This window comes from Trachemys scripta, chromosome 2 (genome assembly GCF_013100865.1).
Source record: "Trachemys scripta elegans isolate TJP31775 chromosome 2, CAS_Tse_1.0, whole genome shotgun sequence".
Taxonomy (NCBI): Eukaryota; Metazoa; Chordata; order Testudines; family Emydidae; genus Trachemys; species Trachemys scripta.
In genome coordinates, this window is record NC_048299.1 from 85,944,489 (window position 1) to 85,965,621 (window position 21,133).

The window sequence follows — 21,133 nt, forward strand, 5'->3', positions numbered from 1 at the left end:
CTGTATCCAGACCTGAATTAAGAATCATATTTTTTTCTCCTTCACAGTTTGTTTTGAGACATTTTAACCACAGAGTGATTTGGCATTTTAATTAGTCTTCCTAGGCTGATGATGATTTTCAAAAATCCACTAAAAATTTTGAAAATAAATGCAGCTTTATTGAGAAATGGAAGAACAATAGGCCCACTTAAGCCTGAGTTTTAGTATATTTTATGGAAATTGTTTCCAAAATTACAGTTTTCTGTTGCTGGTTAGTTCTATTTTGCTGGTATTGGTAAATAAACTGTCCCTTTGCTTTATTAGAGAGACAAGGTGAATGAGATAATATCTTTTATTGGAACAACTTCAGTAAGAGAGATAAACTTTCGAGCTTACATAGAGCTCTTCTTCAGGTCTGGGAAACTCACTAAGTAGTCCTGCCAGGAGTGCAGGGGACTGGACTAGATGACTCTTGAGATTTATAAGGGGCTGGGAAGACAGAACTGACATGATAGCCATGCCTATGATTCTATGTCTACACTGCAGTTAGATACCTGTGGCTGGCCCGTGTCAGCTGACTCAGGCTTCTGGGGCTCGGGCTCAGGTGCTGTATACTTGTGGTGTAGACGTTTAGGCTTGGGCTGGAGCCCAGGCTTTAGGACCCTGCAAGATGGTAAGGTCCCAGAGGTCACGCTACAGCCTGAAGCTGAACATCTACACCTGCAATTAAACAGCCCCTTAGCCTGAGTCTGAGTCAACCAGCAGGGCTGGCCGCAGGAGTCTAATTGCAGTGTAGACATAGCCTCAGAGTGTCAGAGCTAAATATAAGGTGGAACAGATTGTTTAGCATCAGTAGTTAACACACATTTCCAGAGACCATACAAGGTGAAATGGCCTGTTAAGACCCCTCCAGTCACAAGGAGGAAGGGAAGGGAGCGGGGTGGGGGGGGGTGGGGAGGGGAAAGCAACTGTGGTGGCAGGGTTGTTAGTGGGTTATAGGTTGTTGTAATACATATTAAGTTTCCCAGACCAGAAGAAGAGTTCTGTGTAAGCTCGAAAGCTTGTCTCTCTCATCAACAGAAGTTGGTCCAATAAAAGTCATTACCTCACCCACCTTGTCTCTCTAATATCCTGGAACTGACATGGCTACATACTTAATTCACATTACTGCTTACTAAGGAAATAATCCTGTACAGTTCATAAACAGCAAAAATCAAATTCCTTACTCTTGTTCTTGGTTTATTTACTGGTCAGTAAAAAGTCAGTGATCCAAGGCAATTGGCAGTGTTGTAGCCAAATCGCTTTTTTCATGGCAGAAAATGTATTGATAATTCTGATCAGTGCTGTTGGTGGAAAACATATAGTTGAATTCAAACTGCATCTGTTAGTGAAGACCCACAGCAATTGTGAATGTATAATTAATGAAATTTTGTAAGCATTGAATTTGTTAGTGCAGTAGGGCAATAGCCCTTCTATAAAAGCTGGACTTATTTCTCACAAAAGCCCACAAACCGATAAAAGTTATATTGCTCCCCTGCATGCTAACTCTGCTAAGCTTTTATTGTTTCCTGTGCCTCTGAGAAAAACCATGCTGCATTTAAAAATGCTTCTTTCATCATTCCGAGACTTATGTGCAGGCCCATTGGCTTCCGCTAATTGTTGTTTTTGTCTCAGCCAATCTTATGCAAGTGCTAATGAGCCTGATCTTGCAAAGTGCTGTGTTCCCTCAACTCCTGTTAGCTTTATGGGGAGCTGAAGGTGCTTAGAACCTTGCAGGAGGAACCTAGGATCTCACAGATTTGGGAACTTCTTAATTGGATCATCATATTTAAGTAACCTACTGCTGTTGTACTGTGAATATTAAAATTGGCAGCACGGACACTGCCACTAAGACTTAGCTAGAAATAAGGATTCTCCTCTCACTTACATCAGTGAGTCAATGGTGTAAGTGAAAGGAGAATTAGGCTCTAGGTCTTTCAGTAGACTGATTTTTATTACACCGTTAATAGGGGATATAATATGATAGCAAAAATATAAAATGTGTTGTCACTGGTTTTGTTCGTCAAAGCATAATTCTATCACCCTTCATATTTGCAAAAATAGGATTTTAGCCAAAAATCACGGTATAAAAGAAGCAAAAACACAAAAACCAGGCATAGTATTTGGAAAAAAAATAGAAAGAGGCTTTTTAAAAATTCTCTATAGAAGAATTCTCAGCTATTACTTTAATATGTGCCTTTTTTTTCATTTGCTTTTAAGCCAACATTGGAACTTATCAAAAGATTACATTTGGAAAAAGGTCTCGGAGCATTTTTCTCATTCCTTTTAAGCTACAGTATACGTGTGAAATTCAGGATGGGAAAATATTACACAAGTATTAGTTTGCCTTTGTTATTTTTTTAGAACATTTTCCCCAAATCAGCCTCCCTTCCCTCAACCTTCCCACCCTCCCCAAGATTCCAAAGGAAAAATGACATCAAATGGTAAAGCCCTGTTGAATGTTATTTCCAGAAGAATCCATGGAAATTTTGAATAGGATTTTAGCATTTGCACTGTAATGTACCATTGTTAAACAGAACAGCATATTGAAGAGTATTCACTCCCTGAAAACTTGCTGGTAAGCAAAAGCTGATGTTTCTGTACATATTACAAAACACTTAGGAATTTGTAACGCCTCAGATCTGTTAAATGATACGTACAGAAGTAAGAGCTGGAAATCTCCTGTTAGATCATCTTGACCGTCTCCTGGACACTGCAGGATTGTTCTCTCCATTATGGCACTTTGTCTCTCTAACTTTTAAATGTGCCAAGCTATGTGACTTCCATCACCACCTCCTTTGGGAGACTTTACTTGTACAATAGGCAACCTAAATATGCCTTTTCTTGAGTTAATTTCATTGCTTCTAGTCTTACCCCTTTGCATAATACTAAATTCATAGATCTTCCTTTGCTATTCGGTTACTTAATTTCTCCCCCTCACATATTTTAGTGTTTCCTAATAAATCAGCCACTCAGTCATTTATGTTGCTTGTTTCTGAATTTCTTCCAATTCGTCTACATCCTCTGGTACTGAAGAGTGGTGCCATTTCACCAGGACTGTATAGAGCGAGTGTGCTAAGTCTTTGTTGAAGGAGGTAATGCCTCAATGCAAGGAGCCAAACATGCATTCGTTTGTTTTGTGGCCATAGAAATTTCAGGTTCACAAGGAATACAGGACTGCACCATAAGTATGTGTTTTTAATGGGTTCACTATTCATCAAAATTTCATTTAGTTTGGTTTTTACTCTAACCCCAAGATCCCTGTTATTCCACATGTCGCCATGTTGATGGTACATAAAGCCTCATCTAGTTTACAACTTGCACGTTAAGTATTGTAGTTAGCCCTATTCAGAGCTTTTCCTGACATTTATGTCATCCATATAAAGAGGATAGCTTCATTATTATTATTACTTAAATTAGGATCAGTCCACTTGCCAAGAGTTCCTTAGGTAGGGTTACCATATTTCAGGTTCCCACAAAGAGGACACTGCTGGAGGGGGAAAGAGCTGGGGGGGTGGAGAAGAAGAGGGGGATCTGGAAGGGGTACAGTTGGGGGTGCTAGAGGGTACCTGTGGTGGGGGTATTCACTGGAGGTGGGGGGCAGTGATGCTCCCTGTCATGGTAGCAGGGCAGCTGGCGCAAGCCCAGGATGCAGCAATGTCTGTCAGTCAGCACCTCCCTGCGGGAACCCCTCCCCAGGACTGGGACCTGGGTGGGCGGGCGGAGCAGGGACCAATCAGCTGTGGATGCAGGGGAGGGACCAATTGGGAAGTGGACCAATCTGAGCTCTTTCCAAGCTGCAGCTTGCCTGCTCTGCAAAAGCCCCGAACATTTCCTGTTGTTTGAAAAATCCACCCAGACAGAGAAAGGAAACTCAAAAAAGAGGCTATGTCCTGGAAAACCTGGACATATGGTAACCCTATACTTAGGGCATATCTACACTATGGGCACTACAGTGGCCACCGCAATGGTGCTGCAATTATGACATTGTAGTACCATAATGTAGATACTTCCTATGTTGACAGAAGGTATTTTTCCGTCAATGTAGATAATCCCCCTCCCCAAGCAGTGGTAGCTAGGTCAGCAGAAGATTTCTTCCATCAGTCTAGCCGTGTCTACACCAGGGGCTAGGTTGGCTTAAGTATGATGCTCACACCCCTGAGTGTGAAAAATTCACAACAGAGTAATGTAGCTAGGCCCATCTAAATTTTAAGTGTAGAGCAAGATGTAGATGGATGAAGAGGGTTGTAAGACTTTTTAACAAGGAGACCATAAGTTTTCAAATGTCACTTTTGAAGTGCAATCAGCCTCCATGAATGGAAAATTTCTGTGTGCAGCGTTGTTGTAGCTGTATTGGTCCCAGGATATTAGAGACATGAGGTGGGTGAGGAATATGCTTCTCTCACCAACAGAAGTTGGTCCAATAATGGAAAACTGCTGTAATTCACATATCCTTAAGGGGTCTTGACTCTTCCTGCAGGCAGGCACTGGATTGCTGCCTCTATAAGAAGCATTCATTTCACTGCCATTCATATGAAAATAGTGGAAAATCTTGCCCTAAAGGTAACCAACCCCTGCAGTTTTGCCTATCGATCACAGGGATCACTTGTCTGGGAAGACAAAGCAGTTGTTAATTGTCAGATGCCCAACCTTACACCTTCGGTGAAGACAGTAAACCATCAGAACAATCAATAATTGACAGAAGTCAGCTAGCTAATATAATATAACTTCTTCCAAGGAAAAGGCAAAATACCTATGCACTACAAATGTCTTATTCTTTGTGTCTATCTAATCGAGGCATATGTTGTCCTTATTATATTTGATAACCATTTATTAATTAGATAACATTTCTTATAAGGCTTATCAGCTATTCTGAATGGTATTGGATGTGAAATATAATGTGTAATGAAGTATGATGGTGATGTTTTTGTGGCCATATTTATGTTTTTAGAATTATGTTGTACATATTGCATAAGCCCTCTGAGTGTATTTCCAACACTTAACAAAGTTAAAATCAGCATTAGCTCCAGACTATCCTCACATTAAATACCAATATAAACCTCCAGAATAATATCAACATACACAATACCACCTAGGGTGACCAGACAGCAAATGTGAAAAATCAGGACGGGGGGGAGGGGTAATAGGAGCCTATATAAGTAAAAGACCCAAAAATCGGGACTGTCCCTATAAAATCGGGACATCTGGTCACCCTAATACCAGCATGGGAAGCAAACAAAAGGCTTTTCAGTCATTCCAATGCAAACTTTTTGTATTCATTTCTGAGAGATTTGTAACTTGGAAAAAACTATTTGTTCTAGATGAAACTGGAAATTAAATCTGGGTCTCCTGTGAAAGCTGTGGATGAAAACATTTTTTTGTTTTGCTTGTTTTCCATCAGATTTTCTCCAAAAATGTTCAGGTTTTAATTGAAAAATCAAAACCCTGAAAACTGATTTTTGTTTGTTTTAATGACTGAATTTTTTGATGACAGCCCAAATATCTTTGATGAAAACGGAAAATTTCCAGCCAACATTTTTGCTTATTTGAAAAGCCATTTTTGTTTGAAAAACATTTAGTTGGAAAATTTTCAACTCGCTTTACTTGAGGCACAAATGCAATGACCCAACTACTGCTTCCCTTAATCAACGAATTCATTCCATTGTTATCTTCAGATTAGATTCTTGTAAAAGCACTCTAACTGGGGCAACATATAGGGGGGGGTGTATGCTGAGGTGTGATTGCAGCACATGTAGACATACCTAAGCAAGGTTTAATCTAGTTAGTATGGGTACCAATAGCAGTGAAACTATGGCAGCATTGGCTGTAAAAGCCCACCTGGGACCCTGGGTAGTTACCTGGGTGGCTGGCCCATTCTAAATCCTATGGTGTTGCAGCTTCATTGCTATTGGTACTTGTGCTATCTAGATTAAAGATAGTTAGGGGACGTCTACATTCGCTGCAATCATACCTGTGATGGCAGTCTAAACATACCAATGTGGTGGCCCACTTGTTAAGGAGAGTATCTAGCTGCAAGCATATTCCACCATAGCTCCATGATCTGCACTGCCTGCCTGTGGGCTTTTAGGTGGAGTTTAAGGTGTCGTTTTTTCCCCCCACCGATAAAGCCCTATGTGACTTAGCACCATCCTTCATGAAATATTGCCTCTCTCCTTCAGCTGTACTTCCACATTTGAGATCTGTGGAGACATTCAAGCTAGACTCATTGTCCTTGGTATAAGGGGGCTGCTGGCAGGGGTTTCTCCATGAGAGGCTCCCTTTCTTTGGAATCTAATCCTTGGTACAAAAGAGCCCAGATCTGTGGACCTTTACGGCACACTGCAAGAAAACTTCAAAAGAAGCCCATGCTGCCTGAGGGAGATGCATAGGTAAAGTGAGGGATTTACTTATGTGGCTGCTGTTCATTTTGCTTTTCAATATATTGATTGTATTTTAACCAATTGCCTAGTGTGTTATAAGTGTTTTTATAAAGCCAGATAGAAGAAGGCCCCAATCCTCAGTTGTGACTTTTTTATATTATAATCGTAAGAAAACATAGACCACTTAATCAACAGATCACAGTAGATAATGCCATATGGTCGTGCAAGACTGCTTGAGGTTAAATATATTATGTTTATTAGAAAATCCTGGGCACAACAAATTGATTTTTATAGACAGAATTTCAGCCTTAAATCAGAACTTAACACCCTTTGTTTACATCACACCCTTAACATTGCTTTAATGTAGTTTAGTGTGTCAGAGCTGATTTTATTCTTATCATTTTGTGGTACTGTATGATAGGGAAGGAGGTGCAGGAGTACTGTGCTCAATGGCAGCTCATTAGTTCGTACCTGTTATTTTGCCTAAAATGTTACTGTGCTTCTAGTTGCTTTAAATCGGGTCCCTAAGTTGTTGTAGGTGAATATAAACAATGTGCGAGGATAGTAGGATGCGCTCCAAACAAGCTTTTAAGAAGTCTTAATATAGGCTGAAGTTCACTGATTAAGGGATGAAACTCTAGTTGTAAGGTGAGTTTCCAGTGGAACATCGGTTAGTCGGGAGAACAGAATAAGGAAATTCATGATAAATTTAATTCTTCCAGTAAAGTATCTTCATTTTAAACAGAGCGTCCTCTGAGTATGCTGAAAAGGATGACCAAATTTCTAAATACCTGTCGTCTTTTTGGTGTTTCTTGTGTATGTACTTGGTGGGAATGTTTTTCCATTCCAAGGACATTCCCGATTTTGTTATGCCACAATTCCAGAAGAAGTCACATTTTTCCAATAACGTACAATACAAGGTCTTACTGCTAACAAAAAAGAAATGAATTTGTCATTCTGTTTAAAATGTAGATCCTTTACTGGAGCATTAAGTAAGCAGTTCAGCAATCTCTAGGAAGTTGGCATTTTGTCATAAAATGAATCTTTCTAATTTGGTGGTTCTGCTGTGGCACAACCACACTCATTGACTGTCTGGCAACAGGGCAGGCAAGTTGCAGGCCCTCATTGCTGACACCATTCAAGGTGAAGTGGGCAGTCAACACCTCTGCAGTTGTAGGATAAAGCTTGACTTATTATAAAGTTATTAAACACTTTTCACAAAACAGTCACTCCATATCTGACTACTCAGTCCTCATCCTCTAAGGAAACCTGCACCACAGCTTCAAAAGATGAGCCTGGGAGTTTACCCTCATAACTACTAAAAAGCATGGACTCAGTAAAGACACTGGATTTATGGCTCATTATAACAGTCTGTAACCCCCTTAACCCTTCTTTGTCCTACAACTGCAAATATGTTAACTGGCCATTTCACCTTGAATGTTCTCGTGCAACATGTGTTAACTCCTTATGTAAACAATATATTCCATCTTGTGTTTAAAGCTGTGACACTCTGAGAATCTTTCCCAGGCCTGAAGAAGAGCTCTGTGTAAGCTCAAAAGCTTGTCTCTCACCGACAGAAGTTGGTCCAATAAAATATATTACCTCACCCACCTTGTCACTCTTATATCCTGGGATCAGATAGATGGATACAACAACACCACAAATATCAAATAGTGATGACTATCAGCTGCAGCTACCATAGTAGCTGCATTCAAATCAGTGACCAAGAGATGAAAAACACTGTATCCCGTTATCCATACTATGGTCTAAGACAGACAGAAATGTGATGAATGAACAGCTTGCTCTCATTCCTACCACTTCCCAAACCAAATGTAAAACAAACTCATTAAATTGTATAGTTCTTCTGTGAATGCGGCAGTCTTGCCTTCCCACTCCCACTCCAGTACCATGCCCCTTTCAAATGCAAAAGCCCTCACACACACATATATCTATAAATTAATATTATAATCAATCGGTGACTCAGAGGGTGTTCACTCTTAATTAGCTCTTCCACATAATATGGTATTGAACACAGATCTGAGTCCTATTTCTAGAGACGTTTCTCTTAAAGAAGTAAAGAAAACAATCTGTAAATAGCTTGGTCTTATCCATCACCATGATCTATCTTCATAACGACAATAAAAATCATGAATTTATGTCAGTCCCCTAGGCACTTCAAGCTACTCAGTCATAGTTTATTTGGGATTAACAAATTATTGTTACTTTCTTAGGCTTGCTGAAATGCCATTTTGGCACATGTCCATGGGAGAAAGATTACACGTTAAGGAAAGGGAAGCTACATTTTTTGCTCACACAGTTTTATAGTGATAATGAAAATTATGAACAATAGATGGATGGAGTTCTTAGAAGGAAATTATCATGATGATTTCAAGCATGGCTGAAAGGTGCTGGGAAAAGTCTAAGTCTTATCTTGCTAACAAAGAAGCAAAAATAACTTATTAACTTTGGTCATTTGGTACATTTGCCCTTTTCCTCCTTTTACATATTTTATGTTAAGCAGTGACTTTAAAACTTTGGTTTATTTGGAGGCTATTCATGTATGGTATAGGAATAGCAGTATATAAACTGTCCATGAAATTGTGTGTTCCCTCCCCTTTTGTGTGGGGGAAGTGGTGTCTCCTTTCTATAACCTAATCTAAAACCAAAATAGCTTTTTGTTTTCCGGTTATAACAGTCCTGCCTCTGAGTCACCATATGAAACAGAGGTTGGGAAGTCTTGAATACTGTAGATCAAGCACTTCCAAACCAGCTTTTTGGCTGAGTTTTATGCATGCTACAAGCAAACTAATGCACACGAGTATCCAGGATACTCAGCCAGTAATTCATGAGAGTCCAAAATATTCTGCTTGGAATGAATCATAACATCATAGATGATAGGGTTGGAGAAGGCCCCTTAGGTCATCCAATCCAACTCCTCTGCATTTTCTATGATAATTCCACTAGAATTTCATCTAATGAATCTTTGAAAACCCCTAATGTAGGTGACTCAGCTACCTCACTAGTCAGTTTATTCCATTGCCTAATTGTCATGACTCTTAAATGTTGTCTCATGTCTAACCTGAATGTTTCTATCTTAACTTATACACCATTATGCCTTGTTTGACCAATTCATGACTGCAGAACACAGTCCTTTCCTCTCCCTTCTGCAATATATCACTCAAGGATTTGTAATTCATTTAAAATGGCTTTTTTCCCACTAGTCATATAAATAATTCTATCAAGTATCCTTCAGATGTCTTGTAGCACTTTTAGAGAGACAAGGTGAGTAAGGTAATATCTTTCTTTTGTTGGACCTCACCCACCTAGTCTCTCCAATATCATGGGACCGACACAGCTACAACAACACTGCATTCTAGCACTTTTGTCATTTTATTTGCCCTTCTTTGAACTTTCTCTCATGTTTGTCTTTTTATAATGAGGGGCTGAAAACTGCACTCCATATTCTAAGCATGGATTTATTGTTATTACTAATGATATCTCTGTAGTCGATGATCACCTTTAAAAACTTTTCAGTTGACAGTGAATTAACATAACTGCGATATTCTGAATACTTGCTTGTATATGAAATATCTAGAGAACAGTGTGAACATTGTGGGGACATTTTCTAGTTGTCAAATGCAAAAAATGGTTTTCAGGCCTGTCATTGAACAGTTGAGGATGGCATCTCTTACATACTATTATATTCAGTTTTGGTAATTGGAACTCCCAGCGTACTCCTTTAAGGTGAAAATCACCAGCACATGGTCTATGCTCCGACTTAAATCACTCCCATGGTTAAGCCCTATTTTGAGGACTTAGTGCTGGTACAGCACAGGGGTAAATTTCATCATTACTGTTTTCTAAGTAAGGGTTTCCCAGTCCGTAGCTATGTAGATTGTTGATCTTTGTAGTTAATGTAAATTTATCCATGACAATGTTTGCAGACTGCTTTTGTGGGAGATTGGTGGTCTACGGATGCTTTCTTGGTGGTCTGCAGAATGAAACATTTTGAGAACCATGCAATGGGGGGACTGGGAGGGTGGAAAAAGACTTGATCCAGGTGGGGAATTCTTTCTAAATGAACTGGAGAATCACTGCAGTATTTTAAATCTTACAACATATTTATTTGTTTTTTGCATAAGCTTGCCAGAGCATGCTGATGATTAACCTTCCTGATATTAATTATCCATTGTACCATAATTTATCGTATGCCAATTTAATCAATGTGCGTTTTACATGGTTCTTCAGGTTAATTAATACTGCCCGTAGAAAAGTCTAGGTCATAGCTTGCAAGGCTCATTGTTGAAGGACACATCTTTATACATCATTCCATGAGGCAGTTGCACCAGATATACCAGACATAATTTACACCTCAGACATAAATGCACCTCACCCATAATTTACTTATTCCATGATACTTTTAGTCATACAGCGTCTAAGTTCTTTAAATTTGTATTTGGTGCTGTGTCAAAAAGATATGTGAAATCAAGATAAATTGTGCCCACTGAATTTCCTTTGTTCTGCAAACCTATAATTATATCAGAAAAGACTAGCACCTTTGTCTGGGATAATCTACTATATATTTCAGGAATTTACATTGTTTATCATAAGCACTATAATTTATCATGGCCATTTTTAGAAATAACAACATGAAGAAATCAATGTCATGAAAATATAGTTATTGAGACTCTTGGGCGTTATTTTATATCCCAAATAATGATTAATTTTTCATTTTTAGTGCGGAATCAGTGCACAGAATCAGTCAGGACACAAAAGAAAAAGATGTATTAAGTCATTCAGTCCATCTTCCTGCCAGTAACCTGTCCCCTACATTCAGACATTTTCTGGGCTGCATCTTCAAAAGTATCTAATGATTTTGCAGGACTCAAATTCTGGATGCTGAAATAGAGACCTATTAAAGGAGAAATCCGGCACTTTTAAGGTGTCTTAAGTTGGGCACCCACAATTATTATTCACATTTGAAAACTTAGGCATTTAGGTTTTCTGTCTAGTCTAATTTAAAATGTCCAAATGATGAGTCTTTTCCCTTGGGGAACTATTCTGAAGGCTACAATATCTCACTGTCAGGAAGTTTTTCTGATATTTAGCTAAACGTTCCATTTCTTAATTGCATGCCACTACTACTACTTATACCCTCCTGTCCCAACATAAATAATTACTCTCTCCATGCTGTTTATGCCCTTCAGATATAGACTATCAAGTTCCATATCCACCCTTTTGTCGTTTCTGAGCTAATCTACTAGATGCATATTTAGCTTCTGTAAGATTGTTCCAAAGCAGTGTTTTCAGTCACCAGGTCATATTTGTTGTTCTTTGAGAGCCTGGTCTAAAGTCCACTGAAGTCCCTGAAGTCTTTCCATTGATTTCAATAGATTTTGGATCAGGCCAATTTTTTGATATCTTTCTGAAGCTGAGCAAAATATTTCAGATGCGATCACAGCGGAGCCATCCATAAACAGTCTGTTAACTCCCTGCTCCATGATGCGATGCCTCTGCAGTTCTAAACTGCATTGGGCTTTTTGGCCTAATATCATGTTGCAAACTTTTGTTTCATTTGCTGTAATCTATTACCTCAAGGTCTCTTTCAGCTGCTGCGTCTCTATCTCCCAGAAGCATGCGAGTTTCAGATTGTTTATTCCCCAAATGTATTTCAACTTAAATCTGACTTTTTCTGTCCCTCTTGTTAATCTCTCTAGGCTTCATTGCAGTATTTCTTTCTCCTGCCCAATATCTGCAGCTCATCTTAGTTTTTGATAATCTGCACATATAATTAACCTGCTTCCTCTTCTAAATCATTAATGAAGGCATTACCTAGGATAGGGCCTAATGCTGATCCCTGTGGATCCCCAGCATGTGCTACATGCTAACAGTTTTGAACAAAGGAGCTACCATGCCATAGATGAGCTTTGTAAACCCTGATCAGCTCTCAACATGATATTTTTAATTGTCCTCTTAAACAATAGGCAATTTGGTGAGGGGAAACCTCATAGCTCCTTGGGGAATTAAAGCTCTTGCTGAGAAGCCACCGCTTTGGTCTTTTGTGTCACCATGGTCTTATCCCAGAGCTCTTGCTCTCTGTTTGCCTTTCAGGCATTTTGCAGCTTCAGTCTCCAGGCTCTCAGTAAAGTTTGTTCAACTTCTTGCCCTCACACCCAGCCATTCATTGACATGTCAAAATCCCCTAGTACCAAAAGACATAGCCTACCTAAAAAAATGAAACTCTGACGGCTTGTCTACACACAGAGTTACACCAATTAAATTGAAGGTGTGTAATTTTAAACCAGTTTAGTTAAACAGGTGAAAAAGGTTGTGTGGACATGGTTATGGAGGCAGTGTGACTTAGTGGACAAAGCAATGCCTGGGTTATGTTCCTGACTCTGCCTCTGGCCTCCTGGGAAAATCATTTAACTTATCTGTGCTTCAGTTTCCCTGTCCATTGCATGGAGTTAGTGATACTGACCTCCTTTGTAAAGGGCTTTGAGATCTATGGATGAAAGGTGCTATATAAGAGCTAGGCATTCTTATATTTATTTATTTTATTTTGGCTTGAACCAGGTTTAGTTTGGTTTTAAGTTAGAACACAATAAGCTACTTTGAAGCTGAAATAAGAGTAAACCCACACCGGTTTGCTCTGGTTTAACTAAACTGGTTTAATTAAACCATGCAAGTTTGTGTTTAGACAGGCTTTAATTTGATTATTCACTCTTCTCTTTTTCCACATTTACTTCAGTCTGGGAATTTTTGACCACTTACTCCCAGATTTCTGATTTCCTTCAGGTTCACTGTGGTGTGGATTTAGAGCAAATTCAAATTTGACACGCCTCCTGTTGTACTGTTGACGTTTTAAAACAAAAACATCAACAAGGCTTCATAAATGAAACTTCTCCAAGACCAGTAGTTTGCTATGTCAGTCTCTCCAAAGTGTCAGCCTTGAATATACATATAGCCATTTAAAAAGATGCGTTCTATTAATAAACAAAGTGCCTGATTCTCTACTGCTTTGCAGCTTTTGTAGGCATTTATACCTGGGCAAATTAGGGGTAAAATGCTACCAATTGTAGCATTTTATATCTACTTGATGTGTGTCCTGTACCATTTTTTCCTGTGGACAAAGTAGTATAAGTTTAAGACTGTATCATATTGCATATGCACAACAGGGCAGAATTAATTTGCACAGGCAACCTTAATTCTGGTATTTCCTAACTTTTGAGTGCTTGCTTTTGCAACTTTAACCTTCTTTTAGCATAGCGTTTTTTGTATGCAGCAAATTATTTCCTCTAGTATAACTAAGACTTTTCTAAACTGCAGTGGAATCAACAATGTATTGTGTATGCTTGCCAAGTATAATCCAATTTCTAAGCATCCTCATCTATCTTTCTCTCCTTTAGATTTTCCGCAGGGTGCATTAGAGGAAGCAGAAAAGCCATGAAAATCTGAAGAGGACTCTCAGGAGGATTTTTCTTTTACAATGCAGCTGTACCAATCCATGTTACTCTATTCTGAATGGAGCCTTCAGAAGGAGAAGGTCCCACTAATTGTACAAAAAAGTTTATTCACATCAAATTGATTAGATTTCCTTGCCAACTACTCGTCTTAGCATCCATTCTCTGGATAAAGCCTAACCACTTATGAAACTGTTGTAGCAAATGTTTGTTAATCTGCAATATCAGCCCATCATAAAGATCCTGTTCACTGATCAAAGACTATTTACACACATTTAAAAGCAAACTGTGTTTCATGGTATGTTTTATCTGACTTTTTAGATATTCTGTACTCCCTCTCCCTTTGCGATTATGTTACCATTTTCTCATAATGTCACAGTTTGAGCAAAATAGCCATCTCCTTTCCTCTTCTGCAGACCAATCACAATTTCCACACAGGTGAATTCACCACAAGAAGAAAGGCAGATTTTCCACCAAGGCTTCCCTATCCCCCTCCTCCCTGATTTATACATTTGCTCTCAAGAGATACAGTGTAAAATATGGTTATGACAAGGGCAAAATGTCTCCTTCCCTTTTCCTGTTACATAAGTCTTGTGAATAAAGTTTACATTGTAATTACCCTAAGCACTCTGACACATGGATCTTCTTATTGTGTTTTTTACTGACACATTAAGTATGCTGATATATGATATTCTTATGAATCAGTCTGTTCTGGTTAGGGACAAGATTTTCAGATATGACTAGTGATTATGAGTGCATTAAATTTTGCTAACCCAATGTGAGACAGTTCAAAGGGGATCTGATTTTCAGAAAGTTTGACCCCTTTGAAAATCAGGTCCTGTTAAAGTGTCTACAAATGGGAAACCCTAAAATAGAGGCACCCAAAATCACCTTTGAAAATCTTGGCCTAGATTTTTGAAATGTCAGGCGCATATATGAATTACTGAGAGTAACATGGATGCAATGTCAATGTAAAGATGTATGGAAGGGTCTGAAAATAACTGAGACCTGGCTCCAAGATATGCAGCCAACATCTGCTTCCTTTTGGTTTGGCCTCATGGTGGATCAGACAAAAGTACAATTTCCAGCCTGCTTGGCAGCATATTCCTAGTGGACAAGTGTACACATTGCAAAAGCTGTCATCAAACTTGGCACCCGTGTTGTCTATCTCAGCAGAGACACCAAAGACTTTGGCTATGTCTACGCTAGCACTTTTGTCGGTAAAACTTTTGTCAGTCAGGGCATAGGCGCTGACTTCCACTCCCGCCGGTGGGTGCTCAACCCTCCCTCTGCTCCTGGCCCCCCCGACTCCACCCTTCCATGAGGCCCTGCCCCGCCCCCATTCCAACCCCTTCCCCCAAGTCCCTGCCCCAACTCCACCCCGTCCCTGCCCCTATTCTGACTCCTTCCCCAAATCCCCACCTCAGGCCCGCCTCTTCCCCACCTCCTCCCCTGAGTGTGCCACGTTCCCACTGCTCTTCCTCCCTCCCAGAGCTTGCTACGCTGCCAAACAGCTGTTTGGTGGTGGCCGGGTGGGAAGCGCTGGGAGGTAGGTGGAGGAGGAGGTGGGGCAGGGCGGGAGGGGAGCTTGACTGCCGGTGGCTGCAGAGCACCCACCAATTTTTCCCCATGGGTGTTCCAGCCCCGCAGCACCCACAGAGTCGGCGCCTATGGGTCAGGGTGTGTTTTTTCACACCCCTGACTGACATAAGTTTCATGGAAAAAAGGGCTGGTGTGGACAGCACTATGTTGGTGGGAGAGCATTTCCTGCTGACATAGCTACTGCCGCTCATTGGGGGTGGTTTAATTATAATGAATGGAGAGCTGTCTCCCACTGGCATAGAGCGGCTACACAGGAGACCTTTCGGCACCACAGCTGCGGCGGTACAGCTGTGCCACTGTAAAGTCCATCGTGTATCCATAGCCTAAGTCAGCATAGAGATTCACTGTTCTAACTTCTCACTCATAGAAGAGATTCCTTCAGTTCAGTTATGAAACCTGCTGGCAGGGGTGACAATTGCAAATTTATATTACTACTGTCTGCCATGTATCTGTTCCGTGGATAAAGAGGGAAGTTTATTCTCCAGGACTTCCAGTGCAGTAACTTTCATAAGCACGAAATCTATTTTCAACCCCTTTCCCCCTTGCCCCTCTCCAAAAATCATTTCCTCCTTCCTGTACCAATTGTGCATTGCCCGTTAGCCTCCCATGCAGTTCCATGGTGCTGCACCGTCAGGAATATCAATAACGTTTATATCACTGCAATTCTACAGAGTTTTTTTGAGCTGACTTTTTAAATGGAGCCAAGCAGCCAGGGAGCAGGTGGCCCTGGATCTGGAGTGAAGCTGCAGGGCTTCCATCCAGATGGCCCTGTCCCCTGGCAGCTGTCAGGGAGCTACAGCTCATGGGGGCCAAAAACCTCCCTGGGGGAGAAACTCCACCTCTCTGGCCTGGAAAGATTCCCCCTGCTGGAGTGTTCTTCCCTCTCTCTCCCTCCCACATGTTTTCCCCCAGGAGAGCAGTATATGACCCATTGTAAGGAGACTCTGCTGCTCTGCTAAAATCGCACAATAAAGTAATCTCCTGTAGTCTCCATATACACCTCAGTGACCAAAGAAAATCCATGGGGAACTGATCAATTACTTTAGCTTATTAGGCTTAAACTTTAACCACAGATTTCAAATCTTCTCTGGTCTCAGTGGCTGCTAGGTAACCTAGAGAAATCAACTACAATTACTATTAAAAATCCCTTCACTGTACCATAGAAGTGCCATTACACTGTAGAATCCTGAACCAAAGAATCCTGTACTATTATATACATATATACTATATGTGGGAAAGAAAACCATGGGGCTTTAGTGGGATATATTACACTGTAATACTTATCATTATTAGATCTGATCCAATCACCCAAAACTGCCATTGCCTTCAGTGGGAGTTATGGGTAAGCAATGAGTAGAGGTTCAGGTCAGTTATGTGAAATGCTTGTATTTACATGACATTTATTTAACATCAGTGAAACATGTTTGTGTTGGTGTTGCTCCTGTTTGCCTATTTTACTCCACGCTGTGGGAGGGGAAGGCTCTATGGGGAGTCAACCCATAACACTGTTGAAGGGGGAAAAACATATTGGTTATAAAACAAAGAAAGAGAAAATTGTGCATAGTAGTATTTTATGGTCTCTTTAGAATGTGATAAATTATGCTATTCAATAGTATCATTGGGATTTAAAGCAGCGATATTTGCACTGGGTACAAAAACCATTTGTTTTTCCCATGGCCAAATAATCCAGGTAATTCAGAGGAAATAAGTCACTGCAATTTAGTGGTTTATAGAACAATGCAACAGGAAATAGTATGAAGAAGCTCTCAGCAGTGTTCAGACTTAGTATGATTTTTTTTCTTTTATATCTGATTTTTGTGGCTGGGGGAAAAAATCAAGGCGAAATTAGAAGATTTAAAAAAAAAGTGATCCAAGCCAAAAATATGAAGGAAGCATTACTAATTTCAGGGGACCAAATGTTCAGTTCTCAACATCAATGTTTCTGAGGCAAAGAAAGATATTACTGGCGATGTCATTCTATAATGTGCAGAACTTGGCAACAATACTTTGTCAGGTCTCTTGCTAATAAGTAGACCACATTACTGCAAAATGAGGTTGGGATGTAAATACAATTTTCTTATCTAGAATCCTAGTTATTTATACTATAAAAAGAATACTCATATAAAACTTCTTATTTTCATTCAACCAAACTTTAATATGCAGAGTGTCTATGCTTCATCAAGTTATTTGAAGAGAATGTTATATTTGATTTGGTTGTTAGAGCAAAACAAAGTTTAAGCAATCATTTTGTTAAAATCAATTTTAGACATATCTAAATGTAGAATTAGTGACATTTTAATACCATCCTATCAGCGGTCCCAACTATTGTTATTGTTCATAGCTACAGCACTTTTAAATGTGTTTTCTAAAATAAATCATAATATGAAATGAAATATACATTTGATTTTCTTTGAACAGTTGCATTTTTTGTAAAATTTATTTGCTGAACAATATTTGTCCAAGGGCTTTTTCTTTTCTTTTCCCCCCCCCCCCCCCTTGCATTTTTAGAACAACACACTAATAGGATTAGTTATCTAATGACCAAAATCCAGTTGAGTTTCTGAAAACTTGGGCTCAGTTTATCTTTTGGGGTTTGAATACAATCCTGAATTCAAACCAACAGATCCTTGTGGTTTGCCTATTCCCACATTGATTCTTCTGTCCAAATAGTATTCAGCTAAGACAAAGAATAACAATATTTCTATATTTCAAGGAACTGGATTTCACTTTAAAAATAGTATGTGTTTTCTCCTCTTCAACATTTACTGTACAGACTGTATTAGAGGTATATCTGAATGTTCTTATACTTGTTCTTGTACTACATATGAAAAGTAATTTACTGCCATGAACTAAGGTATGCTGAGCAGAGATTGTAATTTCCATGTGAAATCCTTTCAGTAGAAAAAAAATTACAGTCTATGACTCATGCTTAATAAATATCTTTCCTTATCAAAATATCCTGTTTACAAAGTCTATATTTTAAAAAGAAAACAAGCTGCAAAGGTATTTGTACAATATATGGCACCGTTCTGTGCCAAACTTCTGTTATTGCTTTGTTTGACATTAGTCTTGAGTTTGCTGTTGCTTTGTATTCAATTACTTTTTGACACAAAACTTCCTGCACACTGGCTAACCTGTAACATAGCATCCTTCCAATATTTACACATTGTTCTCACATGCATGCTATAGTGGACTTAATGCCTTTGCAACCCTAGAGATCCTTAATTTTTCAAAGCATGGATCATGTTCATTCATATGAATCATGCTGTGACAAGTTCACTGAGTGCCCTCAATTCCTGGTGGAAGCAGTGAAATATTTGGGGTGGTCAGCATCTCACAGAAGGCAGGATTGGCCCTATGATTAGCAAATGTGATCTAAAGCTGCCCTGTCTTCAGATGCACCAGTTTTATGAAAACAGGCCATTCAGATGCTGTTGTGGATCATGAATTAAAGCCAGGATTGCCATTGGCCAGAGGTGAGACTAGCTAACCCTTGCGGTCCCTTCTAAACCTATGGGTCTATGAGTCATATAAAGATTGAAAAACATGGTTTGGTTTAGCGTCTGAAACCACTTCTCTACAGTTTTTGCAATTTTATGTAATAAACAATGTCAGGAATTGCTATACCACCCCCCAAACTCCACATTCTTACAGATGAAAGGAAGTTTAGAACCTGAAATATCAAACACAGGATTAAAAATAATGTTCTGAGAGATTATTTATTTTGGGATCTTGGTATATCTGCTTTGCTGTGTGCCCATATGTCTTAACTGTGACCAACAGATCACCGCACAGATATCTAGCAGTTTTATTAGCATTAAATGTAGAACAAGTGATTTTAATTAGTCACAGGGTAGAAACATAACACAGTTAAGTGATTTGACTTGGTATCTTCTGGCAACGGGTCTTGGCCACCGTAGTCTGTACATCTGCTCTGATCAGGAGCACAAAAGAAGTGCAAAAAGCAGAGATCTATCCTGACTCTTTACTTGTTATTAAATACTGTGGTATTTCCCAGATGTTTCAATATTGTAGGAATTTGGATGGGCAATATAACACACTAGTAGTTAGACTCAATTATTGTTACAGTTTGAAATTTCCTGCTTGTGACTACATTAGCGCTCTCTCTCTCTCTCTCTCTCTCTCGCTCTCTCTCTCTCTCTGTGTTCAATAGGACAAGTTTCAGTCTAAACCCAGTTATTAAAAAAGGTGGAAGAAGGGTTGAAAAAATTAACCAGTTATCATAATAAGGACTAAATAAATAACTAAGGCCTTGTCTACACTACGAGAGTAGTTCGATTTTACTTAAATCGAATATTTGGAATCGATATTGCAAAGTCGAACGTGTGTGTCCACACTAAGGACAGTAATTCGACTTTGTGAGTCCACACTAACGGGGAAAGCGTCGACATTGGAAGCGGTGCACTGAGGGCAGCTATCCCACAGTTCCCGGAGTCCCCGCCGCCCATTGGAATTCTGGGTGGAGCCGCAAATGCCTTCTGGGTAAAAAAAAAAGGGGCCAGGGTGCTTTTGGGTAACTGTCGTCATCCGTCCATCACTCCCGCCCTCCCTCCCTCCCTGAAAGCGCCGGCGGGAAATCATTTCGCGCACTTTTCAAGTCATTGACAGCGCGGACGCCACAGCACTGTGAGCATGGAGCCCACTGCAACCATCGCTGCAGTTGTGGCCGCTCTCAACGCCTCGCAGCTTATCATACAGGTTGCCCTGAGGCAGATGCAGAAAAGTCAGGCGAGGAGGCTACGTCAACGCGGTGATGACCTGAAGTCTGAGAGTAGCACAGACCTCTCAGAAAGCAGGGGACCCAGCGCCGAGGACATCACGGTGGCAATGGGTCATGTTGATGCTGTGAAACGGCGATTCTGGGCACGGGAAACAAGCACTGAGTGGTGGGACCGCATAGTGCTGCAGGTCTGGGATGAATCACAGTGGCTGCGAAACTTCCGCATGCGGAAGGGAACTTTCCTTGAACTTTGTGAGTTGCTGTCCCCTGCCCTGAAGCGCAATGACACCCGGATGCGACCAGCCCTGACTGTCCAGAAGCGAGTGGCCATAGCCCTCTGGAAGCTTGCAACGCCTGACAGCTACCGGTCAGTCGCGAGCCAGTTTGGGGTGGGCAAATCTACCGTGGGGGTTGTTGTGATGCAAGTAGCCAAGGCAATCGTTGATGTACTGCTGCCAAAGGTAGTGACCCTGGGAAACTTGGAGGCGATCATAGATGGCTTCGCAGCGATGGGATTCCCAAACTGCGGTGGGGCCATAGATGGAACTCACATCCCTATCCTGGCACCGGACCACCAGGCCAGCCAGTACATTAACAGAAAGGGCTACTTTTCCATGGTGCTGCAAGCACTGGTGGACCACAGGGGACGTTTTACCAACATCAATGTCGGATGGCCGGGCAAGGTTCATGACGCTCGTGTTTTCAGGAACTCTGGTCTGTTTAGACGGCTGCAGCAAGGTATTTACTTCCCGGACCACAAAATAACTGTTGGGGATGTGGAGATGCCTATAGTCATCCTCGGGGACCCAGCCTACCCGCTAATGCCCTGGCTCATGAAGCCCTATACAGGTGCCCTGGACACTGAAAAAGAACTCTTCAACTACCGGCTGAGCAAGTGCAGAATGGTGGTGGAGTGTGCTTTTGGACGT

At 40.4% G+C, this 21,133-nt stretch overlaps 1 long non-coding RNA gene across 1 annotated transcript in view; it reads left to right on the forward strand.

The window, feature by feature from the left end:
* Window positions 1–14,494, forward strand: part of LOC117872557 — a 148,262-nt gene extending 133,768 nt beyond the window's left edge. The window contains exon 2 of the long non-coding RNA XR_004644510.1: window positions 13,808–14,494. This is a non-coding gene — a long non-coding RNA (uncharacterized LOC117872557). The remainder of the gene's footprint in view (window positions 1–13,807) is intronic.
* The last annotated feature ends 6,639 nt before the right edge of the window (window positions 14,495–21,133 follow it).